The sequence below is a fragment of the Lactuca saligna genome, chromosome 8 (assembly GCF_052625555.1).
Source record: "Lactuca saligna cultivar CGN05327 chromosome 8, ASM5262555v1, whole genome shotgun sequence".
Lineage (NCBI taxonomy): Eukaryota > Viridiplantae > Streptophyta > Magnoliopsida > Asterales > Asteraceae > Lactuca > Lactuca saligna.
The window spans coordinates 274,533,645-274,555,200 of record NC_136424.1 but is presented as its reverse complement, the minus strand read 5'-3'; positions in this window follow the sequence as shown (position 1 = coordinate 274,555,200).

Below are 21,556 nucleotides of genomic sequence, written 5' to 3'. Positions count from 1 at the left end.
CTGAACTTGTGCAATCTTAATTTCTTGCCACCCGGCAGCACAAGGGCCTACCATTGCTTCCAGGTTGTTATGCAAACAGTCGAGAACTCTCAGAACTCCAATGCAAAGCCAACCTTAACTGGGATGACCACAGAATATGTCAACACGATAGGTTACAAACCTTAAGTCGTGGGCTAGTGATTAACAAAACTCTTGATTAGCTCTTAAAACTATTTCAGAATCTTTTAGACTCCCACTGTCCTCTTGACATATAAGACTTATCTTTGTCAAGAACCATTCCTTGACAATAAAAATATTCAAGAGCTAGTGCAGATTCTTATCAAGTTAAACACTTCCCATAATTGGACTTAGTTGGTCTTTGTTTTATCCAAAACATCACAACTAACCAACCTCAAATGTACAAGAGTATGACACATCTTACTCTACATTTGATAAGTGTTATAAACTTTCTAAAGATTGTATCACTCAATGGCTTAATCTTGGAGTATGACTCTAAGATTTGATGTATGATTTATCTTTTGATTTAACTATTTCAACAACTCATGATTCCTCTCCTTAGCCAAACAAATGAACTAAGGTGTCCATAGAGGATCAATTGTGATCTGGTTTCATAATCACTAAGATAACCATAAAACAAAATACACAAGTACTCTCCCATCTCTTCAGATTGGAGAAACTTTTATCTTTCTGCCTTATTTGATTCTTCTTATTCATTTTGCCATACATTGAAACTTTTCCAATGTTTCAGAATTACACTTAAACTCATAAGCATAACCATATTTACTAAACTTTAGTAAATCATAATGAATAATATTATCAACCTTTGTGGTGGACCTGACCAGCACACAACCAAGTGTACCCAATCTCTTAGTCCTTTGCTTGACTCACATGTGAATGTGAACAAGGAAATAGTCTTAATTTACCAAATATGAAAATTCTCATTCATCACACAATACAACTTGCATGATTCCAAGTTTCTATCCAACTGAAACTTGGGTGATGACAATCTTTCCTTATTTGGTAAATTATGATACTACCACTAATGAAAGAATCAAATCCATTTACCCATATTGCTTATCAATGGAAATATATAAGCAACAACCTTTTTCACAAATGCCATAGTAAGGATACTTAAAATAAATAAAATCAAAACCATTTTCTTTTATTTTAAAACTTTGCGGAAAACTTATCCTTACAATCCATATGGAAAACTTGTTGTTATCCTTTCCTAAGCAATATATCTAACTCTTAAGTAACAACTCAAAATTCTGATCACCGAACCATGCAATCGAAATCCATCTTCACGATCAGAATCAACATATACTTCCTTTAAGTTTCTTCACTCTTCTTTGATTCTTAAACATCAATATGTGAACCAGTCACAACATGCAATAAGAATCTTAGAATAGAAACTTAATAGAGTTAGACAATGGACTTTACCTGAGGTAGAGTCAAACATTTGACTTCACTATCCTTATGGACTTTTAGGTAAATTTGGCAGCTTCGCAACCAATGCCCTTCCTTTAGAAACATATGGACTCTTTGGAAACGGTACACGGGACTATCACAGACTTAGCCTTTCTCTTTACCATTTGGTCAACCGAGTTGACTATGGCCAATCCCTTTCAATTGGGAAGAGAAAGTTTTTATGGACTTCCAATGTTACCATTGTAAATGTCCATGGAAGTTTGGGAAGTTGATCTTCCAATCAAATTTTGCTTTACCAATGCTCCAAATCATTGCTGATTCAGCATCATCAAGCAAATAGGTAAGATCATTAAAGGTCATGTCGTGATCTGTCATCAGGGAGTGACCAAGTCAATAGCCACCTACCTTGAGACTTCAACACCCGATTCTCCCGGCTTGTTAATATGTGACTTAATCTCCAAGACTTAAGCACATATAGACTTTGTTTGCCAATAGGGATTGAGTGACTTAGAACTTATCATGTCTTGAAACTTGTGGGATAGGGAGATTTATTGGAGGAGGTGGAGGAGTGAAGTATAATTTCCAGTCCCACTAATTCACAACAAAGAGATTGATCTTTCACCTTGATTGCCATTCGGGATATCATCTTCATTAGGAAGCTTTTTCCTAAGACTTGGGAAGACCATAACTATCTAAACTAGACATCTATAATTGGAGAAATTCAAGTTAGTTGATTTAAAGTCCCTAATATAACACCCAATATGAAATATTAAGGCTAGGACCCAATAACCTATTTATAACTGGAAGAGGGATGCCGTAATCCAAACTATAAAATAGTTAAAGGTAGGTAAATGACGATTTACCAATTTCCACCATGAAAAAAAGAAATATAATTAAGTTTTAATTGGATTTGAAACTCCTAGATCTTTTGAGATACATTGAACTTTCAATGGCATGTTTAAATCTCGATTGTGCCCTCTCAAGTTTGTGACTGGGATGCCGAGGATCACAAACAAGGTGTGAATAACCATACAAATTGACTTGGTACCCTCAACAATATTACCTAATCGATGTGCCGGTTAACCACACACGCTCCACCAATCTATAATAAAGTCAAGTTACCCTTTGCCACTCTTACTAGTCCATGTTAGTGTGCCGGTTAACCACACACGCTCCACTAACGACTTGGTAAGGTACAAAGTGTAATTTTATGGGCTAGCACCAATTTCACATTTTCCTAAAGTAACTAAGATTGGGAATTTATAATGTATAGTTACTTTATAATTCATTATACTTTTAATGAGTATTTAAAGTCGCATCCTACCCGTTTGGCTAACGACCCTCCACCGATCAAGGAAGCGGTGGGTGAGAATGGACACCCATTAAGTCACAATTTTATAGGCAACCACCTTATACCCCCCTTATAGACCGGCTTCGTGAATGATGCCTACTAACAGTAAGATTGACATATTCTTATACATATCTATATAATTAAAATTATAATAATAGTATAAGGGTGTATTTTAAACATTTAAAATACTTGGTGGTTTAATCTATCAATTAAATTATACTCTTAATTTAATTAAACATAAACCATGTCTTTATGGAATTATTAACTCTTTTAATTAAACACTTTAATTAATTTAATGAAGTCCATAAAGTTTGAATTTTTTTTAACCTTTTAAAAAAAATTTGGAACTAAAGTGTAAGACTTTACAAATTCCTAAACTTGAGGGCAAGAATTGAAACTATTTCAAGACTCTTCAAATTTGTAACTAATGAGTTTTAGTGGTTCATAATGTTGAAGACTCTTCATTTTATGAAACCTACTATTCTTTAATGACAACTTTTAAAGAAGTGACTTTTGGTTATCCATAACTTGAGGACAAGTTATGGACACCATTATTGCCATTAAGATCATGAATTAAACACACATGGAGGTTACACATAATTCCTATGATCTTCTAAAAACTCATAAGAACACAAATTCATGTCAAGCAATTTCAAGAAATCATATAAACATATACAATACTTGAAAATTGATAAAAATCATGTAAAATGGGTTAACATAATCATTATCAATTTTGAAAAACAGATTTTATAAGTCCAAAACAGATTGGGATAATGATTTTAATCCATTTTTAGCAAAAAAACACGAAAAACTGCCCAACACAATCCTACTCGACGAGTGCATGATCCTACTCGACGAGTAGCATGAATTTGTTCATGGACTCGGCGAGTCCTCCCCATGGACTCGACGAGTACAGTCGTCAGAATGCAAAATTTTCGTTTTTCAAGCAGTTTTGCATCAAGTATACAGAAAACAATCCTAGGCTCTGATACCACTGTTGGGTTTTGAGCATTCTAACACTTCCTAAGTGTACATGCAACCCTAATAACCTTGAATCTATGTTTTCTCTATATACATGCAAATTTCTTTTTCAAGGTTATTTCCTAACTAGCATGGCATGGGGATTACATAAAACATAAAAACTAGTAGAAACACATACCTTGTTGTTGCTTGGATTCCTTCAAGACTTTGTGAGCCTAGCACCCCAAATGTTGTGCCTCAAATGCTTCACACAACACTACAACCTTGGAATAACTAGAGAGAATACTTCTACACTTCAAAAATCGGCTATGCCCTCACAAGAATACTCTAGTGCCAATTTTGCATGCTATAGGGTTTCTTTTATAGTTGTCATAATTAGGAGTTACAAATGTAAACCCTAATTGTCATGACTCTTCATTTCTCATGAACCATGGGTTTGTAACTCCCATGGACTATCCATGGAGCTCCATATGGTTATAACCAAACCCATAAACCATGGATCATTAATCCACCATAAAAGAATTAATGATTGTCATAATCAACCCTATATATTTAATTAGTCTCACTTTGATCACCAAATTAATACTAGATTAATACTTGATCAAATACTAATTAAATAATACTATTATTAATATATTAGAACTTATAATATATTAATAATCATAAGTTCCTTATTCTCTCATTTAGTCTATCCAAGTATTGCAATGCCATGCAACCCAAATGGACCATGCCGGGTCGGGTCAAGTTCATACCAAATAAAGTTATGGACTTAGACACCATATCCAACACTAATCGTGACGACATTTTATGTTACGAAAGGGCCGTTCGCCTTAATCTGCCAAATGGCGAAACCCTTCTCATCTGCGGCGATAAACCAAATGGTAACTTACAAATCATTTCTTGCGTCAAGGCTCAAAAGTATCTGCGAAAGGAGTACCACGCCTTTTTAGCCCACATGGTATATAAGAAACAAGAAACAAAGGACATTAAAGACATTCCGGAGGTCTGCAACTTTCCCGACGTGTTCCCAGAAGACTTTCCAGGTGTACCACTTGCACGACAAGTCAAATTCGGAATCAATTTGGTCCCAGGAGCTACCCCCGTAGCCAAAGATCCATACCATCTAGCACCAACAAAAATGCAAGAACTGTCCAGTTAACTAAACAAGCTGCTGAGCAAGGGGTTTATCTGACCGAGCTTTTCACCTTGGGGAGCGCCAGTCCTCTTTGTGAAGAAGAAGGATGGATCCTTTCGCATGTTCATCGAATATCGGGAACTAAAAAAACTCACCATCAAAAATCAATATCCCCTACCCCGAATCGACGACCTCTTCGACCAACTTCAAGGAACAAGTCACTTTTCAAAAATCGACTTGAGGTCGGGTTACCATCAACTGCAAGTACAAGAGGATGATATTCCCAAGACATCTTTCAGAATGCGCTACGGTCATTACGAATTTGTGGTGATGCCCTTCGGCTTAACAAACGCACCTGTAGTGTTCATGGACCTAATGAACCGAGTGTGCCGACCTTTCTTAGACAAATTCGTAATCGTATTCATCGATGATATCTTGGTCTATTCATGAAGCGAAGAAGAGCACAACCAGCATCTGAGACTAGTATTAGAGACTCTTAGAACTGAGAAGCTTTATGATAAACTCTCTAAGTGCGAATTTTGGCTCAGAGATGTAGGATTTCTTGGCCATGTGGTTAGCGAAAAAGGGATACACGTAGATCCCTCAAAAATCAAGGCAATCGATAGCTAGGCTACACCGGCAATACCAACGGAAATCCGACACTCCCTAGGGCTTGTGGGATATTACTGTAGATTCATTCATAACTTCTCCGAGACCGCAAAACCACTCACCACCTTGACTCAGAAGAGTGTGGCATTTAATTGGGAGACTAAACAAGAAGCTGCCTTCCAAACATTGAAGCAAGCCCTGTGCAGCGCATCGATCTGTCTCTCCCAGAAGGTGTTGGATAAGGTGTCTAAGTCCATAACTATTTCTGGTATGTAGTTGACCCGACCCGACATGGTCCATTTGGGTTGCATGGCACCATGTAATTGGATAGACTAAATGAGAGAAATAACATTTGGAGATTATTAATATATTATAAGTTCTAATATATTAATAATATTATTTGATTAGTTTGATCAAGAATTAATTTAGAATTAATTAAGTGATCAAAAGATAACTAATTAAATATATGGGTTGATTATGTATCTTGTATAGTGGGCTAAGAGGCTCCATGGATTATCAAGTTGGGTTCAACCCATAGGATGCTCCATGGGAGTTACAAACCCATGGGTCATGGAAATGAAGAGTCATGACACATTAGGGTTTACATGGTGTAACCCTAGATGTGTCAACACTATATAAGGATCTCATTCTCCACCAAAATCGGCTACACATATGAAACAAGAGGGCTAGGCCGATTTCTAGAAGTGTGTATTCTCTCAAAAGTCTTTCCAAGAGCATTTCGTGTTGTGTGAAGCATTTGAGGCATCACACTTGGGGTGCTACGCTCACAAGGTTTCAAGGAACATAAGCAACTACAAGGTAAGTTCTTCTATCTATCATTCAAGTTAAAAATTGTTCCCCATGTATGCTAGATAGGAATATAGCCTTGAAATTCAACTTTGCATGATAATTAGACAAACATAGATCCAAGGTTATTAGGGTTGCATGTACACTTAGGAAGTGTTAGAATGTTCAAAACCCATCAGTGGTATCAGAGCCTAGGCTTGTTTGTTTGTTATTTGTGCTAAAAAGTTGAAAAAAGTCAAAAAACTTGCTGTCTGACTGCTGGACTCGTCTTGTCCATGGTGGGACTCATCGAGTTCACTTGTATCTTCAACCTACTCATCGAGTAGGTTCATGCACTTGGCGAGTAGGGTCGACAGAGTGCAGATTTTCGACTTCAGTTGCTGGAAATGGATTAGAAACACGACCCTAAACTGTTTTGGTACTTGAAAACTTGTTTTAGATGGTGTAATGTCTTTTCTAATTCATTTACAACAACTAGTTATCAAAATTACAAAGTTTTAAGTGTAATTTTGATTTATGAATGTGTTCATATTCATGTTCTTGTTCTTATGATGTTTAGATGATCATAGGAATTATTTGTAACCTATGTGGTAGATTAATTCTTGATCATAATGTATTTTAATGGAGTCCATAACTTGTCCTCAAGTTATGGAAAACCAAAAGTCACTTGAATTAAAACCATTAAAAGAACACAAGAGTTAGAAAAATGAAGAGTCTTCATTTTTATTACTCTATTAAACTTATAAGTTACAAGAAATGAAAAGTTTTGAAAGTTTACAAAACTTGCCTTCAAGTTTTGGAACAAGTAAAGTCATGTTAAAACTTTAGTTCCAACCCTTAGAATTTTAAAAAGTTAAAATTCAACCCTTATACTTATATTATTATAATTTAATAATTATATATATATATATATATATATATATATATATATATATATATATATATATATATATATATATATATATATATATATGTATAAGAACAAAGTCATCTTACCGCTAGTACGCCTCATTCACAAAGCCGGTCTATAAGGTGGGTATAAGGTCGTTGCCTATAAAATGGCAACTTAATGGGTGTCCACTCTCACCCACCGCTCGCTTGACTGGTGGAGGGTCGTTAGCCGAACGGGTAGGAGAAGGACTTATAAATTCTCATTAAAAGTATGATGAATATTATAAAGTAACTAAATGTTTTATTAAATTCCCAATCTTAGTTACTTTAGGAAAAATGTGAATAAGGTGCTAATCCATGAAATTACACTTTACACTTTGTTTAAGTTATTGGTGGAGCGTGTGTGGTTAACCGGCACACTAACTTGGACTTAACAAGGTAGGTAAAGGGTGACTTAAGGTTTATTATAGTATCGGTGGAGCGTGTGTGGTTTACCGGCACATCGATTAAGTGATAAACTTTAAGGGTACCAAGTGATTTGCATGGTTACTTCACACCTCGTTTTGTGATCCTCAGTTTCCCAGTCACAAAACTTGGAGGGCACACTTGAGATTGAAACATGCCTTTGAAAAGTTCATTGAATCTCAAAGAATCTAGGAATTTCTAAGAACCAATCAAAAACCTAATATCTAATATTTTGTTTTCGTGGTGGAAATTGGTGAATCGTCATTCACCTACCTTTCAAATATGTTATAGCTTGGATTACGGCATACCTCTTCTAAGTTATAATATATTATGATTGGATCCTCGGCTTAAGATTACATTTGGGTGTTTTATTAAGGACTCTCTTAATATCTAAACTAATCTTGTCCTCTTCCTTCAGATGTCTTCAAACAATGTTGCTTCTGGCTCTAATCCAAATGGCTCCTTTACCTTTATGAACTTGTGTGGGAAAGTCACTTTTGATGGATCCAACTTCAATGAGTGGATCAGAAACATCAGGATGATTATCCTCTACGAGGACAAATAATATGTCCTTGACAAGGAGCTTAAGGAGATTGATGAGATCACTGCAACTCCTCAGGAGATCGTTGACTTTCAGGCACATGAAAGGGATGCTACGAAAGTGGCAGACATCATGATGGCCACGATGACAGCGGAACTCTAAAAGTCCTATGAGGATTTCTACCCTTATGAAATGCACCAAGATTTGATGGAAAGATACCATCAAAGTGCACGACAAGAGAGGTATCAAATCATCTTCTCCATGATAACAACCATGATGAAGTACGGGGATTCCATCACGAGCCACATGCAGAAAATGCAAAGGTATGCGGATCGATAGCTGAAGCTTAATGTGAACTTCCCTGAGGAGCTTGCAATAGATATAATTTTGTGCTCCTTACCATCGTGCTATGATCAATTCCGCATGACATATCACATGAATAAGGAAGAAGTCACACTCAGCAAACTTCAGGGACTTCTCAAGACCGCTGAATTAGGTCTTCAGGGGTAGTCAGTTGTTAACACTCCTACTCCAAACTCCACTCCAGTTTTGGCAATCAGGAAAAGTCGAGGGAAGAAGAGAAAGAGTTCTTCGAAGGGTACCAAGGTTAGGGCCCTTGATGGCTCTTCTTCAAGTGGAATCAAGAAAGGTTTCGTCACTCCTTCTTCTGACTCAAAAGAGGCTGAATGCTTCTATTGCCATGAAAAATCACATTGGAAGCAGAACTGCCCAAAATACCAGCAAGATGTGAAGGATGGGAAAGTTAAACCCAACCATGTAGGTATTTACACTATCATTTCTAATAACTCACCCCATTCTAAATCTTGGGTCCTTGATACCGATTGTGGTATTCACATTTGTTGTGACTTTCATGGAATAAGAAGAAGTGAGAATGTGGAGCAAGGAAGAATAAACTTAATCATAGGGAATAGGAAAGTTACACCTGTCACCAAGATTGGAGTTTATACTTTATCACTAAGTAGTGGGTTAAATTTAGATTTGAATAAATGTTGTTATTCGCCAGAAATGGCAAGAAATATTATTTCCTTTCATGCATTGTACAAACAAGGCTTCACCTTTTCATTTGATAATGAAGTTGGTTCGATTAATGCTTTCTTTAATAATGTTCTTTATTTTAAAGCATTACCTTGTGATGGTGTGTATGAAGTTGTATCTGTTGTAGATAACTTAGGAAATAATGTTTTGTGTATTGATTCTCTTAATAATAATAACTTGGATAAAGCATCATTATGGCATTGTCATCTTGGACATATAAGCAAGAAACGCATAGGCCAACTCCAAAAGGATGGAGTCTTGGAGTCATTTGACCTAAAGTCAGATGATAGTTGCGAATCATGCTTACTTGGAAAAATGACAAAGTCACCCTTCACAGGCTCGTGTGAGAGGGGTGAAGGTTTGTTGGACCTTGTACACACGGATGTGTGTGGACCATTCAAACATGCCACAATGGATGCTAATCGTTATTATTTGACTTTTACTGATGATTACAATAGATATGGATATGTCTACTTAATCAAGCATAAGTTAGAGACTTTCGAAAGGTTTAAGGAATTTAAACAAGAAGTCGAGAATCAATTGGGCAGGAACATTAAGATGCTTCGATCCGATCGAGGTGGTGAGTATCTTAGTTCAGAGTTCCTGGACTATCTAAGGGAATGTGGGATTGTCTCACAATTGACACCTCCCAGGACACCGCAGTTGAATGGTGTGGCTGAGAGGCCTAATCGAACCTTGTTAGACATGGTTCGTTCCATGATGAGTCGAGCTTTGCTACCAATCTCATTCTAGGGGTATGCCTTAGAGACTGCCGCCCATATCCTTAATTTAGTCCCTACAAAGAAAGTTGCCAAAACACCTCACGAGATGTGGACTGGTAAAGTACCCAAACTAGACCACATCAAGATTTGGGGTTGCGAGGATTTCGTGAGACGCGAGACTCATGATAAGCTCGAACCTCGAAGCGAGAGGTGTATTTTCATCGGCTACCCACAACAATCCTTTGGTTACCTCTTCTACAGACCTAGTGATAATGTGGTCTTTGTAGCAAGAAGAGGAGTCTTTCGAGAAAGAGAGTTTATAAGCCAAGGAGACAGTGGGGGGCAAATTGATCTTGAAGAAATTCAAGATTCAAGTGGTGAAGGAACTTCAAACTCTAGCCCTGAACTTGAGGAGGGAACTCCTGTTGAGCCAATTGATGAATCTATACCTCTGAGGCGTTCCACGAGAGTTAGGAGTGCACCTGAGCATTACTATGGTTTCCATATTACTGCAGAAGGTGAGACACTTATTAGTGACGGGACACTAGTAAGTCAAGATGACCCTAACAACTACGAGGAAGCCATGGCAGGCCCTAAGTCTGCTAAATGGAAAGAGGCTATGGATAGCGAGATACAATCCATGTATGACAATCAAGTTTGGAACTTGGTTGAGAATGTACCAGGTCGTAAGACAGTAGGGTGCAAATGGATCTTCAAGAAGAAGACCGACATGGATGGTAATGTACACACTTATAAGGCTCGACTGGTTGCAAAGGGTTCTCTCAAATTCCTGGAGTGGATTATGATGAGACCTTTTCTCCAGTAGCCAAGATTAAGTCTATTAGGGTTATGTTAGCCATAGCTGCATTTCATGACTATGAAATTTGGAAAATGGATGTCAAAACCGCTTTTCTTAATAGAAAGGTTGCTGAAGATGTTTACATGAGTTAGCCAGAAGGTTTTGTCAGCAACGAGTACCCTAATAGAGTGTGTAAGCTTTAGAAATCCATTTATGGATTAAAGCAAGCACCTCGCAGATGGAATCTTTGCTTTGATGAAAAGGTCAAGGAATTTGGCTTTTCTAGGAGTGAAGATGAATCTTGTGTGTATGTCAAGGCTAGTGGGAGTATAGTTAGCTTTTTGGTATTGTATGTGGATGACATACTACTCATAGGAAACGACATCCCAACCCTGCAGGAAGTAAAGTCCTAGCTTGGGAAGTGTTTCGCTATGAAGGACCTTGGTGAAGCTGCCTATATTCTAGGGATAAGGATCTTGAGAGATCAGAGTAAAAGACTAATTGGACTTAGTCAGAGTACTTACTTGGATAAGGTGCATAAGAGATTCAACATGCATGACTCCAAGAAAGGAGAGTTACCCATCCAGAGTAACGCCAGATTGAGTAAGATACAAAGCCCTAGCACTGAGTCTGAGATAGCAGAAATGAGTCTAATACATTATGCTTTGGCTGTAGGACCGATCATGTATGCTATGACGTGTACTCGACCTGATGTAGCCTTTCCCCTGAGTATGGTTAGCAGGTATCCGGGGAACCCTGGCAAGGCACACTGGACTGCGGTAAAGAATATCCTCAAGTACCTATGAAGGACTAAGGACTGGGTCCTTACCCTCGGTGGGGGTGATGACTTGAGAGTTGTAGGGTATAGTGATGCTAGCTTCCAGACTAACAGGGATAATTTCCGCTCTCAGTCGGGCTGGGTCTTTACCCTAAACGGAGGAGCAATTTCTTGGAAGAGTTCCAAGCAAGAGACAGTGGCTGATTCAACTTGTGAATCAGAGTATATTGCAGCGAGCGTGGCGGAAAAGGAGGCTATATGGCTAAAGAACTTCATCGGAGACCTTGGAGTTGTACCAGCTATTAAAGAGGCAATGGAAATTTTCTGTGATAGTGAAAGCATTGTTGCCTTAGCCAAGGAACCAAGGGATCACGGGAGATCCAGACACATCGACAGAAAATACCATTTCATCAGACATCGGATCGAAGAAGGACTCCTCGTGGCAAAGAGGGTATCATCAGATGACAATCCGGCAGATCCCCTCACGAAGGGACTGACTCGGGTTAAGCATCTCCAGCATGCTCGGAGCATAGCGCTGAAGGATGATATTATATTTAGTAGTTAGATAACCTCGAAATTTGTAACGTGTAATTGACATTAGATGATGAATAAAAGGTGTTTTATTTATGAGTAAAGTGTTGCTATCTCTTGTCAATCGTTTACTATATTTCTTTTGCATGTTTTGACTTCCAGAATAATTTTGTTTGGTATAACATATTATTCAAACCTCCACAGTTGGTCATATGTCGGAAGTAGGTATGAATCAAGACTGTCATGATTGGTTGCAGAGGTCTAAGGTGTTGGACAAGGCTACAACAATCATGAGTGCTCATAAGTTCTAAGCATTGGACACAACCCACGCTCACTGGAATCACTTCATGGAATTCTATCTTGAGTGATCGTGAGACAGTAATATCATATAAGTCTTCAAACCTAGAGATATGATTTGTTACTTACAAGTTGGTTATGCATTGATTGTACGAAAACGCATTGGTAACTCGATGTTATAAAACGTGCTTTTGTGTATAATTCAATGAGTGGTAGAACAAACATATGAGTCGAAGTTTATCTGTTCCTTCTTGGATTAGAAGCTGATATCTGGGCCCCTCGATGATTTTGTTTTGACCTATGTACTGGGCCCGGTTAGAACTAAGTAGATGTGTTCAATTAAGTTCTTTGTCAAACAAATCGGAAACCGGGAAACAAACTGTTGGACAATAGTAAGACATTGTTCCATGTATTTGTCCGACTGATATCTAGAACAGAGGATTATATGATCATTTATCTTAAATGGCGTACCATCATCTTCTCAGTTCCGAGAAACCTTGAAAAGAGCTACGATTGCCGATCGGTTCCTGAAGTCATACTTGCAGTAATAGTTATTAGACTTATCCAAGTGGGAGACTGTTGGATAAGGTGTTTAAGTCTATAACTATTTCTGGTATGTACTTGACCCGACCCGACATGGTCCATTTTGGGTTGCATGGCACCATGCAATTGGATAGACTAAATAAGAGAAATAACATTTGGAGATTATTAATATATTATAAGTTCTAATATATTAATAATATTATTTGATTAGTTTGATCAAAAATTAATTTAGAATTAATTAAGTGATCAAAAGATAACTAATTAAATATATGGGTTGATTATGTATCTTGTATAGTGGGCTAAGAGGCTCCATGGATTATCAAGTTGGGTTCCACCTATAGGATGCTCCATGGATGCCCCATGGGATTTAAAAACCCATGGGTCATGGAAATGAAGAGTCATGACACATTAGTGTTTACATGGTGTAACCCTAGATGTGTCAACACTATATAAGGATCCCATTCTCCACCAAAATCGGCTACACATATGAAACACGAGGGCTAGGCCGATTTCTAGAAGTGTGTATTCTCTCAAAAGTCTTTCCAAGAGCATTTGGTGTTGTGTGAAGCATTTGAGGCATCACACTTGGGGTGCTAGGCTCACAAGGTTTCAAGGAACATAAGCAACTACAAGGTAAGTTATTCTATCTATCATTCAAGTTAAAAATTGTTCCCCATGTATGCTAGATAGGAATATAGCCTTGGAATTCAACTTTGCATGATAATTAGAAAAACATAGATCGAAGGTTATTAGGGTTGCATGTAAACTTAGGAAGTTTTAGAATGCTCAAAACCCATCAGAAGGGACATAAGATTTCGTGGTCTATTGCGATGCTTCAAATCAAGTCCTTGGATGTGTGTGTTGGATAAGGTGTCTAAGTCCATAACTATTTCTGGTATGTACTTGACCCGACCCGGCATGGTCCATTTGGGTTGCATGGCACCGTGCAATTGGATAGACTAAATGAGAGAAATAACACTTGGAGATTATTAATATATTATAAGTTCTAATATATTAATAATATTATTTGATTAGTTTGATCAAGAATTAATTTAGAATTAATTACGTGATCAAAAGATAACTAATTAAATATATGGGTTGATTATGTAAATCATCCATATCTTGTATAGTGGGCTAAGAGGCTCCATGGATTATCAAGTTGGGTTCCACCCATAGGATGCTCCATGGGAGTTACAAACCCATGGGTCATGGAAATGAAGAGTCATGACACATTAGGGTTTAACCCTAGATGTGTCAACACTATATAAGAAACATGTTCTTCACCTAAAATCGGCTACACTAAGAAACAAGAGGGCTTGGCCGATTTTTGAGAAGTGTGTGTTCTCTCATAAGTTCTTCCAAGAGCATTTGGTGTTGTGTGAAGCATTTGAGGCATCACACTTGGGGTGCTAGGCTCACAAGGTTTCAAGGAACACAAACAACAACAAGGTAAGTTATTCTATCTACTATTCAAGTTAAAATTGTTCCCCATGTATGCTAGATAGGAATATAACCTTGGAATTCAACTTTGCATGATAATTAGACAAACATAGATCCAAGGTTATTAGGGTTGCATGTACACTTAGGAAGTGTTAGAATGCTCAAAACCCATCAGCGGTATCAGAGCCTAGGCTTGTTTGCTCTTTATTTGTGCTTAAAAGTTGAAAAAAAAGTCGAAAATCTTGCTGTCCACGAATGGACTCGTCGAGTCCATAAGAGGGACTCGTCGAGTTCATGTGTATCTTCAACCAACTCGGCGAGTAAGTTCATGCACTCGGCGAGTAGGGTCGACTGATTGCAGAATTTCGATTTAGTTGCTGGAAATGAATTAGAAACATTACCCTAAACTTTTTGGTACTTGAAAAACTTGTTTTAGATGGTGTAATGTATTTGATAATTCATTTACAACAACTAGTTATCAAAATTACAAAGTTTTAAGTGTAATTTATATTTATGAATGTGTTCATATTCATGTTCTTGTTCTTATGATGTTTTAGATGATCATAGGAATTATTTGTAACCTATGTGGTAGATTAATTCTTGATCATAATGTGTTTTAATGGAGTCCATAACTTGTCCTCAAGTTATGGAAAACCAAGAGTCACACTTGAATTAAAACCATTAAAACAAGCACAAGAGTTAGAAAAATGAAGAGTCTTCATTTTATTACTCTATTAAACTCATAAGTTACAAGAAATGAAAAGTTTTGAAAGTTACAAAACTTGCCCTCAAGTTTTGGAACAAGTAAAGTTAAGTTAAAACTTTAAGTTCCAACCCCTAGAATTTTAAAAGTTAAAATTCAACCCTTATACTTATATTATGATGATTTAATAATTATATATATATATATGTATGTATAAGAATAAAGTCGTCTTACCGCTAGTACGCCTCATTCACGAAGCCGGTCTATAAGGTGGGTATAAGGTTGTTGCCTATAAAATGGTGACTTAATGGGTGTCTACTCTCACCCACCGCTTGCTTGACTGGTGGAGGGTCGTTAGCCGAACGGGTAAGACAAGGACTTATAAACTCTCATTCAAAGTATGATGAATATTATAAAGTAACTAAATGTTTTATTAAATTCCCAATCTTAGTTACTTTAGGAAAATGTGAATAAGGTGCTAATCCATGAAATTACACTTTACACTTTGTCTAAGTCGTTGGTGGAGCGTGTGTGGTTAACCGGCACACTAACTTGGACTTAACAAGGTAGGTAAAGGGTGACTTAAGGTTTATTATAGTATCGGTGGAGCGTGTGTGGTTTACCGGCACATCTATTGAGTGATAAACTTTAAGGGTACCAAGTGATTTGCATGGTTACTTCACACCTCGTTTTGTGATCCTCGGTATCCCAGTCACAAAACTTGGAGGGCACTCTCGAGATTGAAACATGCCTTTGAAAAGTTCATTGAATCTCAAAGAATCTAGGAATTTCTAAAAACCAATAAAACCTAATATCTAATATTTCGGTTTTCGTGGTGGAAATTGGTGAATCGTCATTCACCTACCTTTCAAATATAGTATAGCTTAGATTACGGCATACCTCTTCTAAGTTATATTATATTGTGATTGGATCCTAGCCTTAATATTACATTTGGGTGTTTTATTAAGGACTCTCTTAAATCTATACTAAACTTGTTCTCCTCTTTCAGATGTCTTCAAATAATGCTTCTGGCTAGAATCCTAATGGCTCCTTTACTCTTATGAGTTTGTGTGGGAAAGTCACCTTTGATGGATCCAACTTCAATGAATGGATCAGAAACATCAGGATGATTACCCGCTACGAGGACAAAGAATATGTCCTTGACAAGGAGCTTAAGGAGATTGATGAGACCATTGCAACTCCTCAGGAGATCGCTGACTTTCAAGCACATGAAAGGGATGCTACGAAAGTAGCATGCATCATGATGGCCACAATGACAGCAGAACTCCAAAAGTCCTATGAGGATTTCTACCCTTATGAAATGCACCAAGATTTGATGGAAAGATACCATCAAAGTGCACGACAAGAGAGGTACGAAATCATCTGCTCCATGATAACAACCATGATGAAGGACGGGGATTCCGTCACGAGCCACATGCAGAAAATGCAAAGGTATGTGGATCGATTGCTGAAACTTAATGTGCACCTCCCTGAGGAGCTAGCAATAGATATAATTTTGCGCTCCCTACCATCGTGCTATGATCAATTCCGCATGACATATCACATGAATAAGGAAGAGGTCACTCTCAGCAAACTTCAGGGACTTCTCAAGACCACAGAAACAGGTCTTAAGGGGAAGTCGATTGCTATCACTCCTACTCCAAACTCAACTCCGGTTTTGGCAATCGGGAAAAGTCGAGGGAGGAAGAGAAAGAGATCTTCGAAGGGTACCAAGGCTCGGACCCTTAATGGATCTTCTTCAAGTGGAACCAAGAAAGGTTTCATTACTCCTTCTTCTGACCCAAAAGAGGCTGAATGCTTCTATTGCCATGAAAAAGCTCATTGGAAGCAGAACTGCCCAAAGTACCAGCAGGATGTGAAGGATGGGAAAGTCAAACCCAACCATGCAGGTATTTACACTATCATTTCTAATAACTCACCCCATTCTAAATCTTGGGTCCTTGATACCGGTTGTGGTATTCATATTTGTTGTGACTTGCAGGGACTAAGAAGAAGTGAGAATGTGGAGCAAGGAAGAATAAACTTGATCATGGGGAATAGGAAAGCTTCACCTGTCACCAAGATTGGAGTTTATACTTTATCGCTAAGTAGTGGGTTTAGTTTAGATTTGAATAAGTGTTGTTACTCGCCAGGAATGGCAAGAAATATTATTTCCTTTCATGCTTTGTACAAACAAGGGTTTGCCTTTTCGTTTAATAATGAAGTTGGTTCTATTGATGCTTTCCTTAATAATGTTCTTTATTTTAAAGCATTACCTTGTGATGGTGTGTATGAAGTTGTATCTGTTGTAGATAACTTAGGAAATAATGTTTTGTGTATTGATTCTACTAATAATAATAACTTGGATAAAGCATCATTATGGTATTGTCGTCTTGGACATATAAGCAAGAAACGCATAGGCCAACTCCAAAAGGATGGAGTCTTGGAGTCATTTGACCTAAAGTCAGATGATAGTTGCGAATCATGCTTACTTGGAAAAATGACAAAGTCACCCTTCACAGGCTCGTGTGAAAGGGGTGAAGGTTTGTTGGACCTTATACACACGGATGTGTGTGGGCCATTCAAACATGCCACAAGGGATGCTAATCGTTATTATTTGACTTTTACTGATGATTACAATAGATATGGATATGTCTACTTAATCAAGCATAAGTCAGAGACTTTCGAGAAGTTTAAGGAATTTAAACAGGAAGTCGAGAATCAATTGGGCAGGAACATTAAGATGCTTCGATCTGATCGGGGTGGTGAGTATCTTAGTTCCGAGTTCCTCGACTATCTAAGGGAATGTGGGATTGTCTCACAATTGACACCTCCCAGGACACCACAGTTGAATTGTGTGGCTGAGAGGCATAATCTAACCTTGTTGGACATGGTTCGTTCCATGATGAGTCGAGCTTCGCTACCAATCTCATTCTGGGGGTATGCCTTAGAGTCTGCCTCCCATATCCTTAATCTAGTCCCTACAAAGAAAGTTGCCAAAACTCCTCACGAGATGTGGAATGGTAAAGTACCTAAACTAGACCACATCAAGATTTGGGGTTGCGAGGCTTTCGTGAGACGCGAGACTCATGATAAGCTCGAACCTCGAAGCGAGAGGTGTATTTTCATCGGCTACCCACAGCAATCCTTTGGTTACCTCTTCTACAGACCTAGTGACAATGTGGTCTTTGTAGCAAGAAGAGGAGTCTTTTGAGAAAGAGAGTTTATAAGCCAAGGAGACAGTGGGAGGCAAATTGATCTTGAAGAAATTCAAGAGTCAAGTGGTGAAGGAACTTCAAACTCTAGCCCTCAACTTGAGGAGGAAACTCCTGTTGAGCCAATTGACGAATCTGTACCTCTGAGGCGTTCCACAAGAGTTAGGAGTGCACCTGAGCATTACTATGGATTCCATATTACTGCAGAAGGTGAGACACTTATTAGTGATGGAACACTAGTAAGTCAAGATGACCCTAACAACTACGAGGAAGCCATGGCAGGCCCCGAGTCTGCTAAATGGAAAGAGGCTATGGATAGCGAGATACAATCCATGTATGACAATCAAGTTTGGAACTTGGTTGAGAATGTACCAGGTCGTAAGACTGTAGGGTGCAAATGGGTCTTCAAGAAGAAGACCGACATGGATGGTAAAGTACACACTTATAAGGCTAGACTGGTTGCAAAGGGCTTCTCTCAAATTCCTGGAGTGGATTATGATGAGACCTTTTCTCCGGTAGCCAAGATTAAGTCTATTCGGGTTCTGTTAGCCATAGCCGCATTTCATGACTATGAAATTTGGCAAATGGATGTCAAAACCGCTTTCCTTAATGGAAAGTTGGCTGAAGATGTTTACATGAGTCAGCCAGAGGGTTTTGTCAGCAACGAGTACCCTAATAGAGTGTGTAAGCTTGAGAAGTCCATTTATGGATTAAAGCAAGCACCTCGCAGATGGAATCTTTGCTTTGATGAAAAGGTCAAGGAATTTGGCTTTTCTAGGAGTGAAGATGAATCTTGTGTGTATGTCAAGGCTAGTGGGAGTATAGTTAGCTTTTTGGTATTGTATGTGGATGACATACTACTCATAGGAAACGACATTCCAACCCTGCAGGAAGTAAAGTCCTGGCTTGGAAAGTGTTTCGCTATGAAGGACCTTGGTGAAGTTGCCTATATTTTGGGGATAAGGATCTTGAGAGATCGGAGTAAAAGACTAATTGGACTTAGTCAAAGTACCTACTTGGATAAGGTGCTGAAGAGATTCAGCATGCAAGACTCCAAGAAAGGAGAGTTGCCCATCCAGAGTAACGCCAAACTGAGTAAGACACAAAGCCCTAGCACTGAGGCTGAGATAGCACAAATGAGTCGAGTACCTTATGCTTCGGCTGTAGGATCGATCATGTATGCTATGACGTGTACTCGACCTGATGTAGCTTTTGCCCTGAGCATGGTTAGCAGGTTTCAGGGGAACCCTGGCAAGGCACACTGGACTGCGGTAAAGAATATTCTCAAGTACCTACGAAGGACTAAGGACTGGGTCCTTACCCTCGGTGGGAGTGATGACTTGAGAGTTGTAGGGTATAGTGATGCTAGCTTCCAGACTGATAGGGATAACTTCCGCTCTCAGTCGGGCTGGTTCTTTACCCTAAATGGAGGAGCAATTTCTTGGAAGAGTTCCAAGCAAGAGACAGTGGCAGATTCTACTTGTGAATCAGAGTATATTGCAGCTAGCGAGGCGGCAAAGGAGGCGTTATGGCTGAGGAACTTCATTGGAGACCTTGGAGTTGTACCAGCTATTAAAGAGCCAATGGAAATTTTCTGTGATAGTGAAAGTGCTGTTGCCTTAGCCAAGGAACCAAGGGATCACGGGAGATCCAGACACATCGACAGAAAATACCATTTCATCAGACATCGGATTGAATAAGGACTCCTCGTGGCAAAGAGGGTATCATCAGATGAGAATCCGGCAGATCCCCTCACGAAGGGACTGACTCGGGTTAAGCATCTCCAGCATGCTCGGAGCATAGGGCTGAAGGATGATATTAGATTTAGTAGTTATATAACCTCGAAATTTGTAAAGTGTAATTGACATCTGATGATGAATAAAAGTGTTTTATTTATGAGTAAAGTGTTGCTATCTCTTGTCGATCGTTTACTATATTTCTTTTGCTTGTTTTGACTTCCAGAATAATTTTTGTTTGGTATAACATATTATTCAAACCTCCACAGTCAGTCATATGTCGGAAGTATTTATGAATCAAGACTGTCATGTTTGGTTGTAGAGGTCTTGGACAAGGCTACAGCAATCATGAGTGCTCAAAAGTTCTGAGCATTGGACTCAACCCACGCTCACTGGAATCACTTCATGGAATTCTATCTCGAGTGATCGTGAGATGGTAATATCGTATAAGTGTTCAAACCTAGAGATATGATTTGTTACTTACAAGTTGGTTATGCATTGATTGTACGAAAAACGCATTGGTAACTCGATGTTATAAATCGTGCTCTTGTGTGTAATTCAATGAGTGGTAGAACAAACATATGAGTCGAAGTTTATCTGTTCCTTCTTGGATTAGAAGCTGATATCTGGGCCCCTCGATGATTTTGTTTTGACCTATGTACCGGGCCCGGTCAGAACTAAGTTGATGTGTTCAATTAAGTTCTTTGTCGAACAAATCGGAAATCGGGAAACAAACTGTTGGACAATAAGTAAGACATTGTTCCATGTATTTGTCCGACTGATATCTAGAACAGAGGATTATATGATCACTTATCTTAAATGGCGTACCATCATCTTCTCAGTTCCGAGAAACCTTGTAAAGAGCTACGATTGCCGATCGATTCCTGAAGTCATACTTGCAGTAATAGTTATTAGACTTATCCAAGTGGGAGACTGTTGGATAAGGTGTCTAAGTCCATAACTATTTCTGGTATGTACTTGACCCGACCCGGCATGGTCCATTTGGGTTGCATGGCACCGTGCAATTGGATAGACTAAATGAGAGAAATAACACTTGGAGATTATTAATATATTATAAGTTCTAATATATTAATAATATTATTTGATTAGTTTGATCAAGAATTAATTTAGAATTAATTATGTGATCAAAAGATAACTAATTAAATATATGGGTTGATTATGTAAATCATCCATATCTTGTATAGTGGGCTAAGAGGCTCCATGGATTATCAAGTTGGGTTCCACCCATAGGATGCTCCATGGGAGTTACAAACCCATGGGTCATGGAAATGAAGAGTCATGACACATTAGGGTTTAACCCTAGATGTGTCAACACTATATAAGAAACATGTTCTCCACCTAAAATCGGCTACACTAAGAAACAAGAGGGCTTGGCCGATTTTTGAGAAGTGTGTGTTCTCTCATAAGTTCTTCCAAGAGCATTTGGTGTTGTGTGAAGCATTTGAGGCATCACACTTGGGGTGCTAGGCTCACAAGGTTTCAAGGAACACAAACAACAACAAGGTAA